Here is a 24990-nt window from a genome sequence, read left to right as displayed (position 1 = left end):
GGAAGTCCAGTAGATCTGAAGAGAATTGAGGGAGACAGCGTGAAATATTGATTTGGTCAAAATATGATGCAAGTAGTTGAGGGGATGATTTATTGGAAGATCAAATCTGAAAAGGGAAGCACAGGCGTTGGGAAGGGGTCCGTCTCTGGTGCCAATGTTCTGAATTTCTGCTAGAATTTTGGCACGGATACTTGGATTAACCTGTGGAGGATCTATTACCGGGGCATGAGGAGGGGCTGGTAAAGCAGATGCTGAAGAGAGTGTATATATGGCTGAACGGGTTGGAGCTGGGAAGGGAGTATTAGGAAAAGAAGGAAAGATATGGGCAGAAGCTGGCGGCGGAGGCAGCCTCATGCTTGGGTCTGTGCCATATGATAATGAGTGAGGCTGAGGGAAGGCAGTTGGAATAAAGTGGTTAGATGACAAAAGAGGAGCAGATGTATCAGGCGGAGGCAGCCTCACACTTGGATCTGCTCCTGAGCGAGAAAGAAGAAGAGAGGAATTTGGATGAGAAAAATATTGGAGAGGTGCTGCCATGGAAGGCAACATTTGGTTAGCCCAAGGGAAAAATAGGAAAAAGGGCTTGCAAGGGCCGTTTGAGGAGGTATGTGGGTATTGGAGATGCCAATACTTTGGTAGAATACCGTGGAAAGAGCGTCAAGGTTTGGAGGTGAGTAGAGGAAAGGGGAAACTGAGAAGATAAGACAACCTGTGGGGGAGGAGCGCTATGATGCTACAGCGGGGTTTCATCTGATTGGAGCAGAGGTTGAGCGTGAGCTTTTGCTGTTTGTTGTGAGGAAGTAGTGACCATTTTGATGGCTGTGGAGGCCCAAGCTGAGCGGTGAATGGAAGTTTTAGCTGATATTTGAAGAGATTCTGGAGTAACATCGGGTGGTTGGATTACAGAGTTGCCGCATTTAGTGGTGACGTACAAATTGTGCATCTGTGCTTTAGTGGATCTGCGGGACAAATGGATATCTGAGGCTGCTAAAGCATGACGCAGACCATTTACTGTCCATTTGGCTATGGGAGCGATGTAATTAGTTGTTGAGTTTAGAGGGATTGTAAACTGGGGAGTAGGGCTAGATTGCTCAATCGGTTGAGCTTGGAGCCTCTCGGGTGGAGGAGAATATGCCCTCCTTGGACGGGGTCTGGGAGGAAAGGGGGAATGATGCTTTATACAGCCTCTTCGTAGAGGATAAAGATGGTGATGCTTGGATGGAATCCGGAATCAGCGAAGGAGAGGAAGGAAAGATGCTGATTTCATCTTCATGGCCGGAGTCATGCTGCTGCAGATAATCGGACATGGTTTCCTGTATGGGTGTAACCAGATGCTCGAAAGATGTCATAGGAGAGGTAGACGAGCTACAGTTTATATAGCACTTGAAAGTGATTGATCAATGGGATTATATGAACAAGCTCCTCCCGAACTTGCATTAGGAACTTCAAATCATAAATGTCCGTAGCTCAAACAGTGCGAGTTATGCACCAAAGTTCAATACGGCAGGTTAGGGGTTTGTATGAGCAATAGTAATAGTGATGTTTGGGTTAGCAAGCTCACTAATAATGAATGTTTTTGAACATGATTTCTGAACACTTCCCCCATCTGCCATTGGTCGATAAACTGATTGTGCCACCCCAAACTTATGCCATCGGTCGAGCCAATGTTGCTTTTTTGGATTGGTCAGAATGCCCAAACATGTTTTGAAATCACAGAGCCACAGAATTTACACTTTTGGGGGAATCAACCAACAAATGGCTTACTTGTAGTTGTCAATCAACATAAAGAAAATGAAGTAAACCACATCAGCGTCACTGTGCCCTGAAATGTAAAAAGCTTTGATTTTTTTTTACTATTTTGTACTATAGCACTATTCTTTGCAATCTATTGGACAATGTAATGGCCTATATATTATTGCAAGGTACTATCACAGTAACACTTGGAGGACTTTTTCGTGTCAGGTAGCGTACTGTAATGGTCCTCTCTGTTTTCTTTATGAGAGTGCTGCAGGACAGTTTTACAGCACAGTACCGATCCACTACCACAAATCATTGACCCTGACACACTCCCAGTATAAATATAATTCTAAAGCACATACATCTTTGTGCCACCCACACTGGCTATCAAAATTGTCCCTTAGTTGATCTAAATTCCCCAGAAACACACACACATGATACACACACACTGTTGATGCAGACCACAAGTACACTTAACATTTGTGCAATGTCAATAGAGGGAAAACATGCAGAGATAACATCTTTTCCACAGTCAGTACAAGTAAGGAAATTAATGAATGCAGCAGCTGATAGAAACAGATAGAGAAGCTCAAATCTAAAACACCATCAGTCGGTTATATTAGTGTATACTGATAACAACAAACAGAATAATGTGTGCAGAACTCAGTTGGTTAAATATCCACTGAAGTCAAATATTCAAAGCTTTCTTGACAATGTAAAATCTCTGTCACATCCTTCTCCCCAACCCCCAACCTCCCCACACACACACATTGTACCAATCTCTTACAAGGAGAGGGAAAAGTGGCCTAGTTTGCAGCTGTTTTGAAGTGTTTACCTATGATGAAGAAAATGCTAAACACAAGCATTTTGAAAACAGCACAGCAACATTAATGATAGGACCCAACTTATGCACATATCTGGTAATATTTCAATGCAATAAACTCATATTAATAGAGAGTGACAAAACTTCTAAAGAACAGTAATTTATTTCTTTATTATGCCATGTTTACAATGCTAATGCATGAAATATCTCTGATTTCCTGTTGTCGGCTCACCAATTAATGTGCTGATCAAATTTCCTACAACTGAAATGCAAAAAAAAATAAAAATAAAAAAAAAATACTTGGTTGATATCAAAGGATATTATTAGGCAGAGACAACCAAATGTTTGTGAAAAGTGTTTAAGTTACTGAAAAGTAAACTAATTGGAAATGTTACTTTTTCAAAAAAGTAATCCATTAAGTAATATGATTACAATACTATAGAAATATTTTTTAATTTGTAGTGTATTTCTGTTCTGTAGTGAAGCTCACTTCTATAATACTATAAAACACAAATGTTTGATGGTTGGTTGGTTGGTATCAGAAGACACATTTAAAACAAAGTTCAAATGAAAATATGCGACTTTCATTTGCTACAAGCAATATTTAGTATGTCACTAAATGACTAATCTATGTCACTAAAAACCCATGTGAGTAAGTAACACTAACGCATTATTTTTCTTGTCTTATTTCCAACCTAGTGAACGTGTAATAAAGGAAACCTTTTCCACACATCCATCCACTTTCCGCCACGGTAGTGTTGTCACGGTACCAAAATTTCAGTAGTCGGTACTAATACCAGTGAAGATCTCGATACCAATTTCGATACCACAGAAAAAAATTGCTAATATTATTATGTGATATAAGCCACATTTAGCCTATTTAAAGTTACATTTCAATGTAAATAATAGGTTAAAAGATATGCATGTTTCCTTCAAGTGTTTCTAACACTTGTTTGTTTTTAAACAGGGCCTTACTGAAATCCGTTTTATTTTTTCCCCATATCCTTTTTTCCTTTTTTTTTTCTTTTTTTTTTTTTTCAGAATTCCATGTTTTAAAGTTTAATTTCATTTCATTATCAAAATGGTGTCTAATCAAAAAATTGAATAAATAAATAAATAAAAATCCTTACACTTTTACAAACTTTTAACAAGTAAAATAGAACAATTACTTATCAACATACCATTGCATTTTTAACAAACATTTATTCAGTACAAAACCACTCTTGCTTGTGATATATTGCTTAATTTTTTCATTATTCATTAATCATTATTTATTATTATTATTATTATTATTATTATTATAATCATTATTATAATTTCTACAGTGGTGATTACATTTTACTATACAGTTATAATATATTTCTTCAATTTCAGGCGTTTAGCTTTTATTATGAATCGTGCTTTTATTTTGACATGTATTTTTGACGGAAGTTTAACCTCTCTGGATAAACAGTTCGCTACATGACTCAGTGTGATCGCTAAAACGCAAATGCTGTGATTTAATTATGTAAATTATATAAAAATAATGCTTCAGAGTCGATTAGTCTATTAGAGTCGGTGCGGTGTAGAATCACTGGTATCTTTACATCTTTTTTATTTTAGTACCGACTTGGTACCGAAGTACCGGTACTTTTGACAACACTACTCCACGGGTTGCTTTATGTTATCAATAGATGAATGCATGCATAAATACAGGCAGTAATTATTAGTGACATCTTGTATAAGGTGGGACCCATCTGGCAGATGCGTTTTTGGGTGATGTTACGTGAACTCCTGCTGAAGTAGGTCTTTCTCAATGCTTCTTTTTTATCCATCTGATATTCCAGCATGCATAAATATTATGACAGGCTCATGTTGTGTTTGGCAGATTTGTTTTGCAGCTTGAGGAAGGTGTTTGTGTATCAGCGTTTGGTATGAGGCTGAAACGTGAGGTATGTGGCTTGCTTTTGATTTCAGGCTGTGAGCACAGTGATGGAATGCTTTATTTTGTCATTAATAAAGTCATTAAAACTCATTATTTAACCACTCCACAGATTTCATATTAGCAAACTATAGTTTTGGCAAGTCGTTTAGAACATCTACTTTGTGCATGACATGAGCAATTTTTCCAACAACTGTTTACAGACAGACTGTTTCACTTTTAATTGACTATATCACAATACCAGTGGGTCAGAAGTTTACATACACTAAGTTAACTGTGCCTTTAAATAGCTTGGAAAATTCCAGAAAATGATGTCAAGCCTTTAGGCAATTAGCCAATTAGCTTCTGATAGGCTAATTGGAGTCAAATGGGGGTGTACCTGTGGATGTATTTTAAGGCCTACCTTCAAACTCAGTGCCTCTTTGCTTGACATCATGGGAAAATCACAAGAAATCAGCTAAGACCTCAGAACAAAATTCCTCCACAAGACTGGTTCATCCTTGGGAGCAATTTCCAAATGCCTAAAGGTACCATGTTCATCTGTACAAACAATAGTACGCAAGTATAAACACCATGGGACCACGCAGCTATCATACCACTCAGGAAGGAGACACATTCGGTCTCCTAGAGATTAAGATAGTTTTGTGTGAAAAGTGCAAATCAATCCTAGAACAACAGCAAAGGTCCTTGTGAAGATGCTGGAGGAAACAGGAAGACAAGTATCTATATTCACAATAAACAATTCCTATATCGATATAACCTGAAAGGCTGCTCAGCAAGGAAGAATTCACTGCTCCAAATCCACCATAAAAAAGCCAAAATACAGTTTGCAAGTGCACATGGGGACAAAGATCTTACATTTTGGAGAAATGTTCTCTAGTCTGATGAAACAAAAATTGAACTGTTTGGTCATAATGACCATTGTTATGTTTGGAGGAAAAAGGGTGATGCTTGCAAGCCGAAGAACACCATCCCAACTGTGAAGCATGGGGTGGCAGCAGAGGTGGGTAGAGTAGCCAAAAACTGTACTCAAGTAAAAGTACAATTACTTCAAAAAAAAAAAAAGATTACTCAAGTACTAACATAAATAATTACTTGAGTAAGAGTAAGAAAGTATCCAATTAAAAGAGTACTCAAGTAGTGAGTAACTCGTTACTTTCACAAATTACATAATGGACGTTAACTCCCCTATATTCCATTACATAATACACATTTAACGTGTATTACAGAATTATTATTATTATTATTGGAAATTCTGTCATCATTCATCATGTTGTTCCAAACCCGTATGACTTTCTTTCTTCCATGTAAAACATTAAGGAGATTTTAGACAGAATGTTTGCCTGAGTCAATATTTACTTTCAGTGAATGTTTTTTTTTCCTCCATATTTTGAAAGTGAATGGTGACCGAGACTGTCAGTCCCTAACATTCTGTCTAACATATTTTGTGTTCCACATAATACAAAGCATCACACTGGTTTGGAACAACATGAGGGTAGGGAAATTATGACAGAATATTACATTATGGCTGAGCTATCACTTTAAAGAGATAGTTTACCCAAAAATGAAAATTCTCTCATCATTTACTCACCCTCATGCCATCCCAGATATGGATGACTTCCGTTCTTCTGCAAACACAAATTAAGATTTTTAAAAGAATATTTTAGCTCTGTAGGCCAAAATTGTGATGCTCCAAAAAGCACATAAAGGCAGCATAAAAGTAATCCATAAGACTCCAGTGGTTAAATCCATATCTTCAGAAGTGATATGATATGTGTGAGTGAGAAACAGATTAATATTTGTCATTTTTTGCTAGACAGCAGGGGGCAATATGCAGAGAAGTATGTGAATCACCAAAAACACAAGAAGAATGTGAAAGTGATCTCTTTCTCTGTTTCTCATCCACAAGTGCACCGCAACCGCCTTATCAACCTGGGGAATCGCCGAGTACCCCCTAGCAGCCCCACCGTCGAGGGTAGTGAGAGCGGTGGAGCCCACAAATTGGGTCCGGGCAGTGAAAGGTGCTCACCACGATCTCGTGACCTCATCATGCACCTCCGGGAAGAAAGGAACCGGGGCGGGGCATGGCCGTGAGTGGTGCTCTGAGCCCAGGAACCAATCGTCAAGCCACCCAGGCAAGCATGGCCGCCAGCTCCGCGTCAGCCTGCGACTGGGCGACCGCACCCGAGGGTGGGAGCCCAGTCGAGTCCTCAGCGTCAGACTGGACGAGCCCGCTCTTCGATGCTGCGATCAAGAGCTCATCCACTTCGTGAGCACCGAATGAGATCACGAACTTGCCATGAGACGAGCTGGCGGTCTCATCCCAGAACTCGACTGGGGCAAACAAGCGTGCTGGGGAATGGGAGGTCCATGGGGGGTTTCCTGATGGAGAAGCTCCCACTGAGGTCTCCAAATCGCCCCCAGTGCTAACCGACATGGCCTCAAACCCGTAGGTAGAAGGACTGCAGCGGGGAGCCACTGGGGTGACTTTCCCTTTGAAGAAGGAAAGCCATGATCGCAACTTTCCATGGTCATGTTCTCGCAGTGAGGACATGACCCGTCCACGAACACCATCTCTGCGTGGCAGCGCCCAAGCATGTAAGACAGCGATAGTGGTCGTCGGAAGCGGAGAGATAATGACCGCAACCAGGAATTAAACACAAACGGAAGGACATCTTTAAAAAGACGCTCTCCGTGAGTGCCACTCTTTTAGAAGGGAAATATACTCTTTTAGAGAAAGAATATACCCTTTTAGGCTGCTGAAGCACCTAGGGGCGTTCTCTGCACTCCACCGGTGCAAGAGGGGGAGAAGCTGCTGTAATGCACCGTAAATCCAACAGCTTTTCGAGGTGAATGGATCGGCAGAGTAATTCAGCTTGCTGAACACAACTGCTCAGCTCCGAAGAGAAAATCTGAATGAGTGGTTGCAAGCCAGCTCCTTTTATACCCGTATGTCCGGGGGAATGGCATGCAAATTCCACTCGCCAATTCCCACTGGCCTTTTCTCAAAGATCAGAGGTGTTTGGGGCTCCCAAGGGTGACCCCTAGTGTCACTACATTGACACAACATCGAGTGAGTGACAGATAGGGAACATACAGATACATTTTAAAATGTACTCTTTATTTGATAAAATGTGTTTACTCTTTATATTAACACACATTATATATTAAAAATGACTAAGAATGAAGATGTATTGTAATAATATATTATTTAATAAGAATAACAAGTAAGGCCCAAGTATTTAAAAATTTAATATGTGATGTTGTTTCTGCGACAGCCCCAGAGATCTGACACTCAGTGTATACGTCAGCATCCGAATTCACTCATTTCGTTCACTTACTGCTGAGATATAGTGCACTAACTGCCAACTGACAGATGTCAATCACGTGAATGGCAGTGATTTACACTTACCTTGGATGTTTACATGGATTTATACAGTTAATCCGCCTGAAACAGCTGCGATAGTTTCCAGTACCCCCGCGAGGGCGCGGAGTAAATGCGTAAATACTGCTCATGACATGCGGGACGCGGGACAAAGTGCACTGATATATTGCTGCACTGATTTAAAAATGTACACTTAAAAACTGGTGTCATAAGAGCCCAGTTACATTATCACTCTGAAAATGACCATCTCATTACACAGAAAAGCCCGCGTTAGGATTAGAGCCAAAACTTACTTCAGCGTGCTGCCTTAAATTGGAGCTGTGATTTTAATCTTGAAATATCAGCTTGTCTTGGTGCTAAATGAAGGCACTGCATGACAAAACTATTCTTTTTTTTTTCACTGTTCAGAGCAAAGAAAGCGTTTCACTTTGAAGAGTTTGATGCTGCTGCAGTGAATGAGTGACAGTCTGTGACAGCGGCTCAGTGCGCGCAGCTGTGTGAACTTCCGCTCTCGTAAAAGTCCCATTCAATAATCTCTTAATAAATTACACATTAATTAAAATTAATCCCAGTAATGTAACGACAGGAACATCCATTGTAAAGAAGTAAAAGTAAAAAAATGTCATTAGAAATTTACTTGAGTGAGAGTAAAAAGTACCCACTTTTAAACCTACTCTTAAAGTTTTTTTTTTTTTTTTCCAAGTTACTCAAGTAAATGTAACAAGGTAAATGTAGCACGTCACTACCCACCTCTGGGTGGCAGCATCACGTCGTGGGGGTGCTTTGCTGCAGGAGGGACTGGTGCACTTCACAAAATAGATGGCATCATGAGGAAGGAAAATTATGTGGATATATTGAAGCAACATCTCAAGACATCAGCCAAGAAGTTAAAGCTCAGTCGCAAATGGGTCTTCCAAATGGACAATGACCCCAAGCATACCTCCAAAGTTATCGCAAAATGGCTTAAGGACAACAAAGTCAAGGTATTGGAGTGGCCATCACAAAACCCTGACCTCAATTCGATAGAACATTTGTGGGCAGAACTGAAAAAGCATCTGCGAGCAAGGAGACTTTCAAACCTGACTCCATTACACCAGTTCTGTCTGGAGGAATGGGCCAAAATTCCAGCAACTTATTTTTAGAAGCTTGTGGAAGGCTACCCAAGATGTTTGACCCAAGTTAAACAATTTAAAGACAGTGATACCAAATACTAGCAAAGTGTATGTAAACTTCTGACCCACTGGGAATGTGATGAAAGAAATAAAAGCTGAAATAAATAATTCTCTCTACTATTATTCTGACATTTCACATTCTTAAAATAAAGTAGTGATCCTAACTGACCTAAGACAGGGAATGTTTTCTATGATTAAATGTCAGGAATTGTGAAAAACTGAATTTAAATGTATTTTGCTAAGGTGTATGTAAACTTTCGACTTCATATGTATATTGCAAAAAAAAAAAAAGAAACGAGCATGACGCCCCTGCTACAGTAAATTTTCTGCAAATTCTACAACTGTATTAGCATTACTTAACAGCAACATTATCATGTGTTCAACTGTTATGAGCTTCCTGACAATGCTCTAAAACACTATTGTGCTCTTGACAGCCAACTGTGTACACTTTGTCCAAGACCATTTATATCCCAGATATGTACACAATACAACAATTGATCCAAGTTCCTACTTGCCTGTTAATCAATAGCCTCTTCTTTGTTACCACTCCAATTCACAAGGATAATATGTAGCCCATGTCAGCAGTGCACTTGTGCATAAAAATGTGAAGTCACACTAATTCTAACAGCTTGAATCTCATCTCATAAATAAACTATGCACTGGATTCTTAATTAAATCTGCTACCTGAGACTTACGATGTAAAAAGTTGAGGTGCAAAATAAAAAATAAATTAAAAAAAATTGAAAGGGAATAGAGACTAGTTGTACACATAACATCTGTTGTGTCAATGAAAAGGCGTGAACAACAAATAACTCCTTTTCATTCACTTAATTTTTTCTCTCTCTTAATGTCTTCTTTCATGTTTCCCCACTCCTGACTAAAGGTAACTGAAGGCAGCTTTCATTTTCATTAACCCTTTAAAGCCATGCATATCATATTTAATACATGATTTTCTAAAGCTTCGACATTATGAATACCTTGCTGAATGTAGAAGACCTTGTAATATAATTTCCAAAATGCTTGGTAAAAATTGTGTATATTATTGTATAGAAAAATCACGTTGAAATGCATCAAATTTTTTTTTTTTTTTTTTAGATCTGACGATTATTCTACACTATATTGCCAAAAGTATTCTCTCATCTGCCTTTAGACGCATATGAACTTAAGTGACATCCCATTCTTAATCCATAGGGTTTAATATGACGTCGGCCCACCCTTTGAAGCTATAACAGCTTCAACTCTTCTGGGAAGGCTTTCCACAAGGTTTAGGAGTGTGTTTATGGGAATTTTTGACCATTCTTCCAGAAGCGCATTTGTGAGGTCAGACAGTGATGTTGGACGAGAAGGTCTGGCTTGCAGTCTTCACTCTAATTCATCCCAAAGGTGCTCTATCGGGTTGAGGTCAGGACTCTGTGCAGGCCAGTCAAGTTCTTCCACACCAAACTCGCTCATCCATGTCTTTATGGACCTTGCTTTGTGCACTGGTGTGCAGTCATGTTGGAACAGGAAGGGGCCATCCCCAAACTGTTCCCACAAAGTTGGGAGCATGGAATTGTCCAAAATCTCTTGGTATGCTGAAGCATTCAGAGTTCCTTTCACTGGAACTAAGGGGCCAAGCCCAGCTCCTGAAAAACAACCCCACACCATAATCCCTCCTCCACCAAACTTCACAGTTGGCACAATGCAGTCAGACAAGTACCGTTCTCCTGGCATCCGCCAAACCCAGACTCGTCCATCAGATTGCCAAATGGAGAAGCGTGATTCGTCACACCAGAGAACGCGTCTCCACTGCTCTAGAGTCCAGTGGCGGCGTGCTTTACACCACTGCATCCGACGCTTTGCATTGCACTTGGTGATGTATGGCTTGGATGCAGCTGCTCGGCCATGGAAACCCATTCCATGAAGCTCTCTACGCACTGTTCTTGAGCTAATCTGAAGGCCACATGAACTTTGGAGGTCTGTAGCAATTGACTCTGCAGAAAGTTGGCGACCTCTGCGCACTATGCGTCTCAGCATCCGCTGACCCCGCTCTGTCATTTTACGTGGCCTACCACTTCGTGGCTGAGTTGCTGTCATTCCCAATCACTTCCACTTTGTTATAATACCACTGACAGTTGACTGTGGAATATTTAGTAGCGAGGAAATTTTACGACTGGACTTGTTGCACAGGTGGCATCCTATCACAGTACCACGCTGGAATTCACTGAGCTCCTGAGAGCGGCCCATTCTTTCACAAATGTTTGTAGAAGCAGTCTGCATGCCTAGGTGCTTCATTTTATACACCTGTGGCCATGGAAGTGATTGGAACACCTGAATTCAATTATTTGGATGGGTGAGCGAATACTTTTGGCAATATAGTGTATGTCTTGCTTCATAAGGTTATTTTATGTTCCTTCTCTTTGTCATTTTTCCATCAATCCCTCTCTCTTTATAGTTTAATCAGAACTTTCCTCTCTAATCTAACATAATAGTAAATTAAATATCTCATAATTTGGTGCAATGAGATGTAAGATATCTTATGTCAAACTAAGTAACAGGTTAAGTCAACATTTTAATTTGCTTGATATTAAAATACTTTATCTAGTCCTATATCACAACTTAAAGACAACAAGTAAGCCATTCCCAGATTGATTCCCCCCCAAAGTTTACACACTGTGACACTATCAAAACATTGCCCTGTTTCTTGAGCATCCCAACCAGCCTAATTTAGCAACATTGCCTCAACCAAAGGTGTGAGTTTGGGGTGGGACTATCTGTTTGGCTGACCAATGGGGCAATGTTCAGGGAACCTGTTTGAAAAGATTAATTATTTTTGAAACTCTGTTTAGTGAGACTTGTGGCACATAAATTAAATACTTTACCTTTAAATAAATCTGTTTTTAAATCTATATTAACACTGTAAATCAACTACTTTCCCATAACTCCCTGCATGGCAGAAATGTGCTAGAATATAAAATACTTGTTTTGAGATCTATGTGACAATCACAAATGATGATTGTGGACATGGTAGCCGTTTTAGAAAACAAACTCAGAGCAGACAGCACACTTTGTTCCCCCTTTCTCAGTAGACCATGCTATTCTAATCCCAAACAATGCAGCCTCTTTGACCAGAGAATGCCATCAGCCTCGTCCTATCTTGGGATAGTGGCTGGCTAATGTTCCATGCATCATTAAAGAGGGCAGCAGACCAGAGCTCCTGGCACAGATGACCAGCAGAGAGAGAGAAAGAGAGAAAGAGAAATAGAGAGAGACAGTGAGTGAGAGAGAGAGAGAGAGAGAGAGAGAGAGAGAGAGAGAGAGAGAGAGAGAAACCAGTGAACTTACATAGCCCACTGATCAGAGGCCATCCTCCCTTCATTGGTAATGACCCACATTGTTTAGGTTTCTGACCCATAAAAACTCAGTCCCAGGGGGCCTAACAGCTGAAGTAAACTCATATTATGACTTAATCTGATCTCTTTGACATGTTCACTACCCAATCCAGGTGGTATGAACACAATTTATTGGGGAAAGGGAGATTTCTGCTCAAAACCTCTATTTCCCTCCTATCCCCTTCAATTTACCTCCAGAAAACGGAACAACTGCAAAAGTAGATAGTTCTTTAATAAAGATGGGCATTTTAACCAACAAGCCAAGACACTAGGCTGGGATATGCATACATTAATTCATACTACATTCAGATTTACTAATTTACAAAAGCTATAGAGGTGCAGCCAGGAAGTACATTACAGTAGTTTTACAAAGTTTATTTTTTACATGAAGTATAAATAAGGCATACATTAGTCTACATTTATGTAAGTTTATATTACAATAAATGGAAGAAATTAATTAATTACAATGAGCTAAAGTAACACAATTCTTCAACATATAATGTCACAATTTCCTTGCATGCAATCATTTTAAATTTCTAGAATGGATGTTTACTTAACCCATTTGTGGTGGGACTACATGAATCATTTTGTTGGCCACATGTTTCATATATATATATATATATATATATATATATATATATATATATATATATATATATATATATATTTGGGGTGTAACGGTACACAGAACTCACGGTTTTGTACGTACCTCGGTTTTGTGGTCACTGTTTGATTTCGGTACAACAGGAAAAAGCAACAAATCCCAAATGCTAGATTTCTTTTCATTTATTTTGAACAGACAGTAGTGCAAATTACAGTTTGTTCCACCTAGCGGCATTTAGTCCCCCCTGAGGTAGTTTGTACAGTACAGCCTCCTTTAATGTATTAAGCACTAAGCAGTAAACAGACTCTTGTATAGGTCATATTTTTTTGTAGGGCTGATAAAAAACAAAAGGTATTTGGTCACAATCAGCTACAAAACTGAAAAGCATCTCTTTTGTTATAAAGTACAAAATAAATAGAATAATGAAAAATTAAACTTGTGCATTAGGAGGAGTGTTACAATTTGTTCCACTTAAACTATATGTTGTTCGTGTATATGCCAATTGCCTGGGTAATGACTTTGGCCCTGTCTGCTCTCACATCTAGAGGCTGGTTAAAAGCTGCAGGGATAGGTTTTTGCACTCCTGTCATCTTTTTCTGCCTAGCTCCGGTGATTGGCACATCTGGGTGATGTCGTCTGATATGTGTTAGCATGTTGGACGTATTTCCAATCATACCGTACAGCTGCTTTACAATGCCGACACACCATCCTCGTCCTATCTACCACTCGCTCTCCACTGCTGCCGTAGTTCACTTGGAACCCGAACTTTCCCACACTGCTGATTTAAAACAAGTAGACGGGTCTTCGAGCTCTTGCGTGTCATCTGAACTCGCCATTCTTGTTTGGGTTGGTGCATGGATGGTGTCTTCTTCTTCTGCTCTTTTTCCTGTTGTGGCGGTTAGCAAAAAGTGTTGCATTACTGCGCGCGCCCCCTTCTGGATTGGTGTGTTGATCGCCTGTGACTGACTCAGATGTATTTTTTGTCTGACTGCATGCATCGAACCGTGACGTCCATATCGTGATGGTTTGGGACGAATACATGTACATGAATATATATATGCTGTATATTTAAGCAATATCACACTAGCAAGAGTGCGATATGGCCCTACATCAGCACTGCTGTGATTCGGCCGCAGTCACGAGGCAGCAGGCCGAGTGCTGTAGGTAATCACATCAGTGCTGATTTAGGGCCATATAGCACGATTGCGAGTGTGATATGGCTTATATACAACAATTCAATGAACATGTATGTTTAAAAAAAACTGAGTATGGTCATAAAATACGCATTTGTGCATGGAACTACTTTCTTACGCGATGGATCAGAATCTGCCATTGCTGGTTCAAACCAAATGATGCATCCAAGCCTTCGTTAGTAATTCAAAAATGTCACTTCAGAAATATTATCACAGCTTTTGCTGTTAGTACCAAGTTACTGGATAAACAAGGATGGATGGATGTGTGTGTGTGTGTGTGTGTGTGTGTGTGTGTGTGAGAGAGAGAAAGAGAGAGAGAGAGAGAGAGAGAGAGAGATGGAGCATGTGCTATCACCTGTTGCCACTCCCAAGAAGAAATGCTGTCAGCTTTCTGAAGATCAGCTTTCTCAGTGGAAAAATAGCTGTCCAAGTGGGGATATTTCTCCCTATTTTGCGGTAGTCGGTGCGCAAGAGTCATTCACTATTGAAACCGCAATCTTCTCCACCATTTTAAACAGCACGTCCAATGTGGAAAGTCCGGTAAGAGGTAAGCGCCTTGAGTTGTGTAATTAATCAGTCTGTTGTGTCTCTCAGCTGTGATGAGCCGTAATGCTGAAGTTGTTATATACAGGTGTGTGTGTGTGTGTGTGTGTGTGTGTGTATATATATATATATATATATATATATTCACACACCTGTATATGAAAAAAAATTAGGAATGGTGTGTGCAAGAGTATCTGTATGTGTGTGTGTTAGCATTTACAGTACAAAGAGAAAAAGCTGTGTAACCTTCATGGCGCCTTGTATGATGAATCATCTTGGTGGAATGGCCTATCTTCTTGAAATTCTCACTGCTTCTCCCTCATACTCTCTTTCTTTTCCTCTCCCTGGCGAGAATCCATCCAATCAACTTTTTGAGCAGTCCTTGAAAACTGATGTTTACAGTCTGTCTTTGATACGGTTAGTTTTAGCCCCAAATAAACTAATTAGTCAATAAACAAGAAACAAAAGTTTTGCACACTTATTGTATTGAGCGAATGACGTCCAATACACTAAAAGGTCACTCTAGAGTTACTAGAAGTATCTTATGACTGAGCACAGCAGACCATTACCACAACCTCACTCAAGTTCACTCAAGCAGGCCGAGACATCTCCCTATCTGGCCATTTCAGACAGGCTAACACCATTAAGACAGTCTAACACAACACAAGAGACTAATACCACTCAGGCTGACACCATTAAGACTAGCAAAAACCACTCAGGCAAGGTAATGCTGCATACAAATTACTCTACAATGGCACTCATTGTGTTCTATACTTGTAAGGAAACACATAAGATAGCTGGAGGCAACATACTGTAAGTTTATATTCACACTGACTGACAAAAAATATATATATATATCTTAGTTGTTGATATGGAGATAACTTAAACTCTTGAATGGTTGTGTCTTGAAAGGCAATTAGGGCCTGCACAATGATGAATGATTCAGAGTTCAAGGTCAAGTTCAAGATTAATTTGTCATATGCATAAAACACTTTTTTTATTGGGCAATCCTTGACATTGAGATAAAAAAAAAGGCAAAGTACAAAAAAAAAAAATTCATTTACAAAAAAAATAAAAAATCTGATTTGCTGGTGTATGAAATTGCAAAAAGAGAGAATGGAGAGCCTTTATAGAGCACAAATAGTGTCAGTGAAGATGACATGAGCCAGAAGTAACTCTGAATTCTTTCTCATTTGATTTTTTTTTTAATGTTTTATATATATATATATATATATATATATATATACATACACACACATACATACGCACATACATACACATATATACACACCCCATTTCATCCCCCTTCTTTATTTTGTCCTAAGGTTATGTCAGGCAGCCTCCATTTCCTGAAAAATACAGGGGTTTTGCATCTTAGAGGCTTGGCCCAAACAAGCCACACACATCCATAACATAGGTAGGTGGACGGAGTAACACACACAAAACCACAAATACAGCTCCAAGTCAGAAGCCAAGAGCATCGGTCTACCTGTCAGGCCGAGCTTTGTTATTTTAAAAAGAAAAGGAAGGAAAATGTCAATAAAAATCCCGAGACCTAGTGTGAGTGTAGCAAAGATGTCGGGGCAGTTGTGTTAAGATCCATGTGCAGTTTAATAAACGTATGAACAGTACAACAAAGTAGCAAATAAAAGGATAAATGGAAGTCCATACAATGCAAGCGAAAGGTGATCAGATCTTTGTAGCTTCAGAAATCACATATAGGAAACATAAAAGTAATCCATATGATTCCAGAGTTTAAATTCATATCTTCGGAAGCAATATAATAGGTATGGATGAGAAACAGAACAATATTTAAGTCCTTTTTTTACTCTAAATCTCCACTTTCACTTTCACTTTCAGATGTGAAGTGAAAGTGGAGATTTAGGGTAAAAAAAAGGACTTAAATTTTTATCTATTTCTCACCCACACATAATTTATGAAGATGTGGATTTAACCACTGGAGACATATGGATTACTTTTATGTTTTCTTTATGTGATTTTTGGAGCTACTGTACAAAGGTCTGATCACCATTCACTTGCATTGTATGGACCTACAGAGCTGAGATATTCTTCTAAAACTCTTTGTGTTCAGCTGAAGAAAGAAAGTCATACACATCTGGGATGGCATGAGGGTGAGTAAATGATGAGAGAATTTTCTTTTTTAGGTTTGCTCCGATACCAAAATTTTGGCTTTGGTACGATACCAGCCCTGGTACCTTACTTAGGCAACAAATAAAAAAAACTCAGATTTTTGATCAAATTACACAGAAAATGACTTGTCTAAAAGAACTGCATAAAGTCTTATAGATACAAATTATGCCTTTTCTGTTTAATTTTTTTCTGGATTCCATGTTAAATGTTTTAATTAAATGTTATGATCAAATTGTGTTTAATCAAATACATACTGTAACAGCTTTAATCAACAATGAAATATATATATACTTATATATATATATATATATATATATATATATATATATATATATATATATATATATATTATTTTTGGTAAAAAAATACAACAGAGCTTTACAGTATTAATGAAAACATTGAATGAAAACAATCTGATTACCTGAGGCAAAAGGCTGCCATGGCTGAATCACAACATGATGATATTCAGTACACTTGCTTACGTAATATTGCTTACAGATAATAATACTAATAATATAACGATTTAATATTATGACTTATCATATTATGATAAGATGACAGGGCAGAGAGGCGCCTCTTATTCATACTGTGGCGCACAGTGCATGTGACTGTATATTATTTCATTAAATGACATCCTTCTGCTGTTTAATGATCACACTTGGCCAAACAGAGGCTTTTTTATTATTATTTTCAAATGGTCTTTGATTTAATCTTAAAACTTTCACATTACATTACATTTTACTAATGGCAGCATACTTTAATATGGTAACAAAATTAACAACAAGATGATATCGTACCATTTTACATTTTTTGGTATCGTGATATTTCATTAGTACCGGTATACCACGCAACTCTAAGGTGAACTATCCCTTTAATCTCAGTCACCACTGACTTTCATTGCATCTTTTTTGTCCATACAATATAGTGAATTGTCACTGAGGCTGCCATTCTGCCTAACATCTCCTTTATGTACTCAACGGAAGAAGAAAAATCATACTGGTTTGGAACAGCTTGAGAGTGAGTAAATGATGACAGAATTTTCATTTAAATTTCCCTTTAAAAAGTAGCATAATTTTACTAGTTCAAATTATGATTATTACTGATGAGTCATCTTTTTTTATTTTTTATTTATCAAATTTTAGGCCAAGCATAACATAAAGAACCAAATTGTCCTAAAACCATCATATGTAAAATCTAAAAATGTAACAAGGAAATGACAACTGAAGATGACCTTACCACTTACGTATAATTAAAAACAATGCAAATTAAAATGATACATTATGGTGTATAAAGTGCCTTTAAAACTACAACAAATCAGCAAATGATGTTCCAGTCTACAACAAGGACAATTCTGAGGCTAAGAAAAGGTAAGTGTTAAAATTGTAAAATTGACATTTCTAGTGTCCCCATAATTCAAATCGCTTAAAAAACATACTAAACAATGTTTTTTTGAAAATGTAAAAATGCAGAAAGTTTTTTGTGAGGGTTAGGTTTAGGGGTAGGGTTAGGGGTTAGAATCTATAGTTCGTACAGTATAAAAATCATTATGTCTATGAAGAGTCCTCATAAGGATAGCTGCACCAACGTGTGTGTGTGTGTGTGTAGGCAGACAGTGGGTCACAGCGATGAAGGGTTTAGTTGTTGGTATGGATAGCGTGTTGACTCAGCACAGGGTTATATATTCTGCAGCTGTTAAGATCTGAGGCTGGTGAAAGTCTTTCTAAGGAAGAGACTCTCCAGCCATCCAATATACACTTGCAGTGCCAACAATTACTAGTACATCACAGCCCTGTAGACACTCCAGAGTGCAGTAGCCATGACAAACATACAAGCACTCCACAATCATTTCCTGAGGTAATAGATCGACACTTTTATTTCTTATATATCTTCTAAATAAATAAATGTAAAAAAAATCTGCCATATTTCATTCTGAAAACAATTCCAATCCTCACTTTAAATGACACTGAAATTCATTGCTTAGAATTATTGTCGCTCTGATGCTCTCTGTGGTCTACAGAATACCAAGTTACCTCTCTCACCAAATTATTTATAGTGTAGAGCTCCATCCTGATTGACAGGTGCTTCATGGTAGAGCAAGGCTTTTGACAAGCTTAAATATGTATTTCATAGATACAACCTATGCAGTTTAGCAATGTAAAACTAGATCCATCTTAGCTTTAGATATATTGGATGTGACATTGACCAAGAAACATATTTTGAGTCGTATGCACTAAAGTAAAAAGGAATCAACTGAAATTATATCAGCCAACATGCTAATATTTATACAGCATATCTCTGCAAATGCTTAAAGTAAAAACAAAAATTTTACTGTTATAAAGCTGAAGGGTTTCTTTGTACTTTAGTGCATAAAACTCATAACGTGTTTCTGGGTCAAAGTGACTCAGAATGATCGAGTATGTTTCATATATTCCATGGTGAAAGACACAACATGATTTTCCCAAGCAGGACATGGTCCTGACATGGATCAACATGCCTATTAACCAGTCCTCATTGCTTTAACCCCATCACCCTAACCTAAAATCTGATAGAAATGTCATTCCGAGCCCTAAAGTGATTCTAGCTCTAACACTAAACTTACAACTAAAATCAAGTTTAGAAAAACAGATGTGTTTGGAAATTGTAACAGAGCTAACAGATCACCCTTAATTTTTATTTTTTACCACGGTAACCATAGTCTATACACCAAAACACCATACTTGCTACAGTTGTTGTTACTACAAAACACAACTCAACATTAGTCAAGAATTCAACAAAATGACAAAGATTTTAAAAGCTTTTTACACCGTTTGAAGGACATCCCACATTAATTTATTTATTAGCAGTATACTTGATAAGACAGCCCATGCAGCTGAACTTGCTTGAGGTCGCTGCTCGCGCAGACAGCTAATCTTCTTTCACAGCAATGTGAGCATCCCCAACGATCTGAATGCAACATTGTGCGTCTAAATATATTATGGAGAGCAGCTATTTATGAAATAAGAAGCAGTTCTCAAGAAACGAGCCTTTAAAATCGTCTTTTAGACGCGTTGACATCCGCCGCTCCCCCAGTCAGACCGTCAGAAAAAGCTTCCTTTTTTTTTTTTTTTTTTTGTAACATTTGCGCTCTGCATTTGAATCTATCAGGCGCTTTACCGCTAATCAAATGTTTGGATAAAATTAGTGTAAACATTTAAAGTTAAACGTAAATTTCTCGACCTTCCATCTAAAAAAAAAATACCTTTATGTGTAAAATAATATCCACGTAGAAAACTTACCTTACCAACTTGTCCGATTTTAATATTCCACTGAACTGGCAATGATGAACGTGCCGTGTTTTCATTTGATAACGATAAAATAGAACCGCGATAAAGAGAACTTTCTGAGCTACTGAGTTTATGAAAGCCTTTCTGTCTCTATCAAAGCACAATGTCTGTGTTAACCTCTCTTTCTCTCTCGCTCTTATTCAGCGGGGGTTCTGATGGAGGGGGTGGGATGCAGCACATGCTGCCACTGATGTGATCTGCTCCCACAAGTCCCAGGCAGCTATTTATGAGCATACCTTTGTACTGTATTCTATTTCAGAGAATAATGACAAATCAACAAGAATTTAATATACTAGAACATTCAAGGGTAAATTATGGTTTGCCTAGCGGTACAGCTACACTTTTCTGTTAAAGCAAACATGAGAAAGAAAGAAAGAAAGAAAGAAAGAAAGAAAGAAAGAAAGAAAGAAAGAAATTCAAAGTTCCTTTGATGTTCCCTTTGTTGAGGAATTATAAAGGGATTCATTAATGAATAATAATTCATTTACAAATGCATTATAAATCATTTATATGCAGTTATTGCAACAGCCATAAAAACTTTCTTCCAATACTTGGCAAGTATGGTGAGCATTTTAACTTGTTTTAAATGCTTAATAAATACACTTGTTCATAATTATAGCAAAAATAGACTATTATACTGAGATTAAAAATTATGCCACTAAGATTGTAATTTTGCTTCAGTCCGTTTTGTGTTTATACATTCATAAATTCATGCTTATTCACAGCATATATCATACAGTATAAACCCTGATGACCATTAAACCACACTGAACTTTTATGCAGGTTTCTAATGCTGGCAACTCCTTAATAAATGCTTCACAGCTGTGCATTTTATATAAGGTACATTTCCATTGGTTAATAATGTTGAATAAGTGTTATTATGCATTTATAATGTGAAGTAAAATGTCTCACTGTATGGCAGGTATTGCATGAAAGTCACCCTTTTATGTATGTTGTTATGACTGCATTTAAATGACTTATTATGCATTTATAAATGACTTAAGACGGTGCCACACTAGCCAATTTTTCCAGCAATTTTCAGATGTGAGCTTAATTTACATAATCAGCTGCTAGGCGGAGGGAGACGTAGCACGCATTAGCGTCACCCAATGCAAGGTTGTTAATCGCTTGACCGTCAGGATTCCCTGCTGAATTAATGACTTTAAAAACTAAAAAGGACATCCGACTTGTTTTAAAAAAAAATTCTGTTGCCAGGACGGGCTCTTGTGTTCTCGTCAAGTGACCAATGAGCTTCTTCTTTTACTGAAGAACTGACAAGATGTCAAGCTGATCTGAATGTTTTTATTACACTCAGCTGTATATCAACACAAACCAGGGCCGTTTCAGACCATTCTGGCACTCTAGGCGAGATCCCTATTGGCGCCCTCCCAGCAGGTGGCTATGCCTAGAAACCGCCCTGACACAAACACAACAGTAATCCATAGTGTTTCTGTCACCAAGCGTTTTTCCTGCCTTTTTTTCCTACACTAAAATGAAATCAGAAAGCGGAGCCACAACAGTCTGTTTTTATTAAACCTAATTTCTTCATTTACTGAAAGCTTACTATGGACATATGCATTCTACGGCAAGCCTCGTTTGGAGCATTTGTTTCAGAACCTGGAGCTTTTTCTCCCTTGGTTCGGTTTGTGTAGCATATATGAACACGTCAATCGCTCTCGGATGAGCACCAAAACAATCAGTCCGAGACCATCTGGATGGAGAAGAAATCTATAGGTCAGTTCGCTACTGTAATTCATCATCAAAACACGGATATAGCCTTTCGGTGGCTATATTAGAAATAGGCTGATCTTCACAATAGCTTCTCTCAGCAGAACAGACACAGGTAGGATGGTGTCAACAACTTTTGACAATGGGGCTTCACTCATACTGTGTGTATGTGTGTGCAAGTGTGCGGGCGCGAGAGGGAGAGAGAGAGAGCTCCGTGACTGTGAGAACAGGTTATTTTCAATACAGAAATAATGCAAAAGCCACTAATTACAGGTAAAAATAACCACAATGGAAATTGTAATGTTTTGGCTGGAAATATTACCATGTGAAAGCAAACTGAACCATGAAGAAAATGCAACATTGTAACAACTTTAGCCCCATGTTTCTTAACAAATCAAGCAAGCTACAGGTCTGAAAAGCCCTTAATCACTATATTGCAATTGTTTATGCTCACACGGAACTCCTGTTGTTATTTCAGCGAGCTCCACATGACTGGGAATCAGAGAGAGAGAGTTGCAGTGAGTTTATATACAGTATGTTTGTCACCCCTCAACCATTTTGTATTGGTAAGTGCGTTACACCTCTGACTGAAGAGAGCAAGACCTCAGCAAAACAGTCGACATGTTTGACATCCTCGGCCAAAATCATGTTGTTTGTTAGTATGAACTCCTTTATTATCCCTTAACAAAGGGGACATTAATGAAAAGTGTTACCCAAAATGGTTTAATTTTCAGAAATTAGTTATGGTTTCTACCTGTGTAAATGCCTCAACATGGCATTTAAAAAACTAAACCTTTGGTTAATGTGTTGTCATGGAAATTCTGAAATAAAAGACTGTAAGTTTAATTTCTTACAAGAAATTGTTTCAGTCACCATTTGGAATGCCAAAGCTTCCTCTCGGTGAGTGAACCCAGAATCTTCTGTTAATTGGTTATTTATGAGAGTTTCGGTTGTTAATTGTCTCAAGTGGTTAACCTTGCTGTTATTTTAACACCCACACTAGAGTAAAAAAAAAAAAAACATCTTATTCAACACACACACACACACACACACACACACACACACGCACACACATGCACACACACACACAGAACATTAGTTCAAATAGAGGACAGCATAGTTCAACAGAGGACAGCATTAAAAGCAATGAGTAACACAGAAGAATAAACTATGAAATTATAAGACATGTGGAATGAGCATAAATTCACATAATAGTGCTTTAGTACAGACCCATTGAACAATGCTGGTTTTTCATCATTAGCCTAATCCCTCACTGTAAATAATTTGAGGTAAAATCAACAGTAACTTAATGGCAACAAATAGTTGCTGGATTCCATACCACAGTACAATTACTATAAAACTATTTAAAGTAGTTTACACCATACTGTAAAATTATTTACAGTATGTGCTATACTGTTAAATTAATTATGGTAGTTGTTTGAATGAGGTATCTTAAAATCCAGTATATTAGTTGTACAGTAAAATTAATTATGGTAATTGTTTGTATGTTGTATATTAAATTGCAGTGGCCATACCATAGAACTAACCACAGTAAGCACAGTTACTGAATAGCTTACAGAGTTACAGTAACTACTGTAACTTCAATCTATTACAAGTTTTTTAAAAATTAAACAATTGAGGCCTTTTTTCAAACACAACATTTATTACACAATGACAACTCAAATATCACATAAATGTTACTCATGAAGGTATATTGTGACTACACATATAAAAGTCCATTAAAAAACTTCAATATGAAGTTCACCAGATGACTGAAAGAACACTCTCAAATTCTTTGCCTGTACAGACCTAGAGAATAAAATACAAAAATCAATGCATATCATGTAACTTCAGACCTGTTTTTATATCAACATGGCATTTAATCTACAATAAGAAAATCCATTGTCATCAACCATGGTTTTGCACCATTCAGAAAGGACTGAGATAATGGTCAGAAGTTTCTTACATGCATATCAAATAAAATTCAGAGCAAAACATTTACACAAGTAATATTTGTATGTAATATAACTTTATTTTAGATGGACGGGTCAAATAAAGTGGCCGGGATGACTAGCGCATCAAAATGAGTGTGGTTCGACTGGTGTAAATACAACAACATTTGTTCACAGACAAGGTATTTGGTTACTTAGTACTTCAAAACTTGCAATGGATTACTTCAATACTAAACAGAACGGCTGTTATTTTAACTAATGCTAGTATCTTGCTAACTTTCTAACTTGTTTGAGAACGTAAACTTTATCATTACAAAGCGCTTGTCGAAAATAACCATGCAGATCTTCATTGTCAAATTATGAATGTTTTAATAAATTATTATAAACTGCTAAAAGATGTCTTGTGCAATTTTGGTGCATACCACATTCATTCGAAAAGGGATCACTTTGCTTCTGCTCCTCTCAAGGCTGAAGTGATGAGGAGTCGAGTGCAGGCTCAATGTTCATAGGTTGCCAGATACAGTTCTACTTTTTATGCGATTGTATGAGTAAATCCAATGCAAAGAAGAAATCTGGGTTTCGTCTTTTTGATAATAGGCTGCTGAATGATACCACGAATTTCCCCTCTGAATTGTGTATGTACAGGTTTGAGATTAGGCCAGTTCTCATGCAATTTAACAATAAATTACTGTAAATATTTTCCTGCTCATTGTTTCCTAAATAATACAGCTCATTTTAACAGTAACATACTGTAAACAGTTTCTACAGCAAGGCATGGTGGAAAATACAGCAATAATATTGTAAAAACAACTAAATTGACAGCAACATACTGTAAACAGTATCTACAGTAGGTTGCATTTGGAAATACAGCAATAATACTGTCAAAACAACAAAAATAATTTACAGTGCTCCTTATGTTTACACTAATTTAATGTCATGTTTATATTTATTTACTTAATTCAGAACAGCATGTAGTGGTTTTTGGCTCCCCCTCATCTTTGCTTTGATGAAGTCACAAAGGTCCATGGTGGAGCTTTGAGACTGATGATATCTGTGGTTGAACATACTGCACACTGAAGATATGCTG

At 37.8% G+C, this 24990-nt stretch overlaps 1 protein-coding gene across 4 annotated transcripts in view; it reads right to left on the bottom strand.

The window, feature by feature from the left end:
• The window catches only part of LOC127410842 (carbohydrate sulfotransferase 15-like), a 38909-nt gene extending 18520 nt beyond the window's left edge, over positions 1–20389 (bottom strand). Inside the window, exon 1 of one of the 4 annotated variants that reach the window (XM_051646051.1) lies at positions 20176–20389. The gene's annotated coding sequence lies outside the window, so the exon portion shown is untranslated. The remainder of the gene's footprint in view (positions 1–20175) is intronic. The other 3 variants (XM_051646048.1, XM_051646049.1, XM_051646050.1) reach the window with 3 other exon arrangements.
• Between the last annotated feature and the right edge of the window lie 4601 nt (positions 20390–24990).

This window comes from Myxocyprinus asiaticus, chromosome 20, assembly GCF_019703515.2.
Source record: "Myxocyprinus asiaticus isolate MX2 ecotype Aquarium Trade chromosome 20, UBuf_Myxa_2, whole genome shotgun sequence".
Classification (NCBI taxonomy): Eukaryota; Metazoa; Chordata; class Actinopteri; order Cypriniformes; family Catostomidae; genus Myxocyprinus; species Myxocyprinus asiaticus.
The sequence above is the reverse complement of the archived record's forward strand: the minus strand, read 5'-3'. Positions and strand labels throughout refer to the sequence as shown.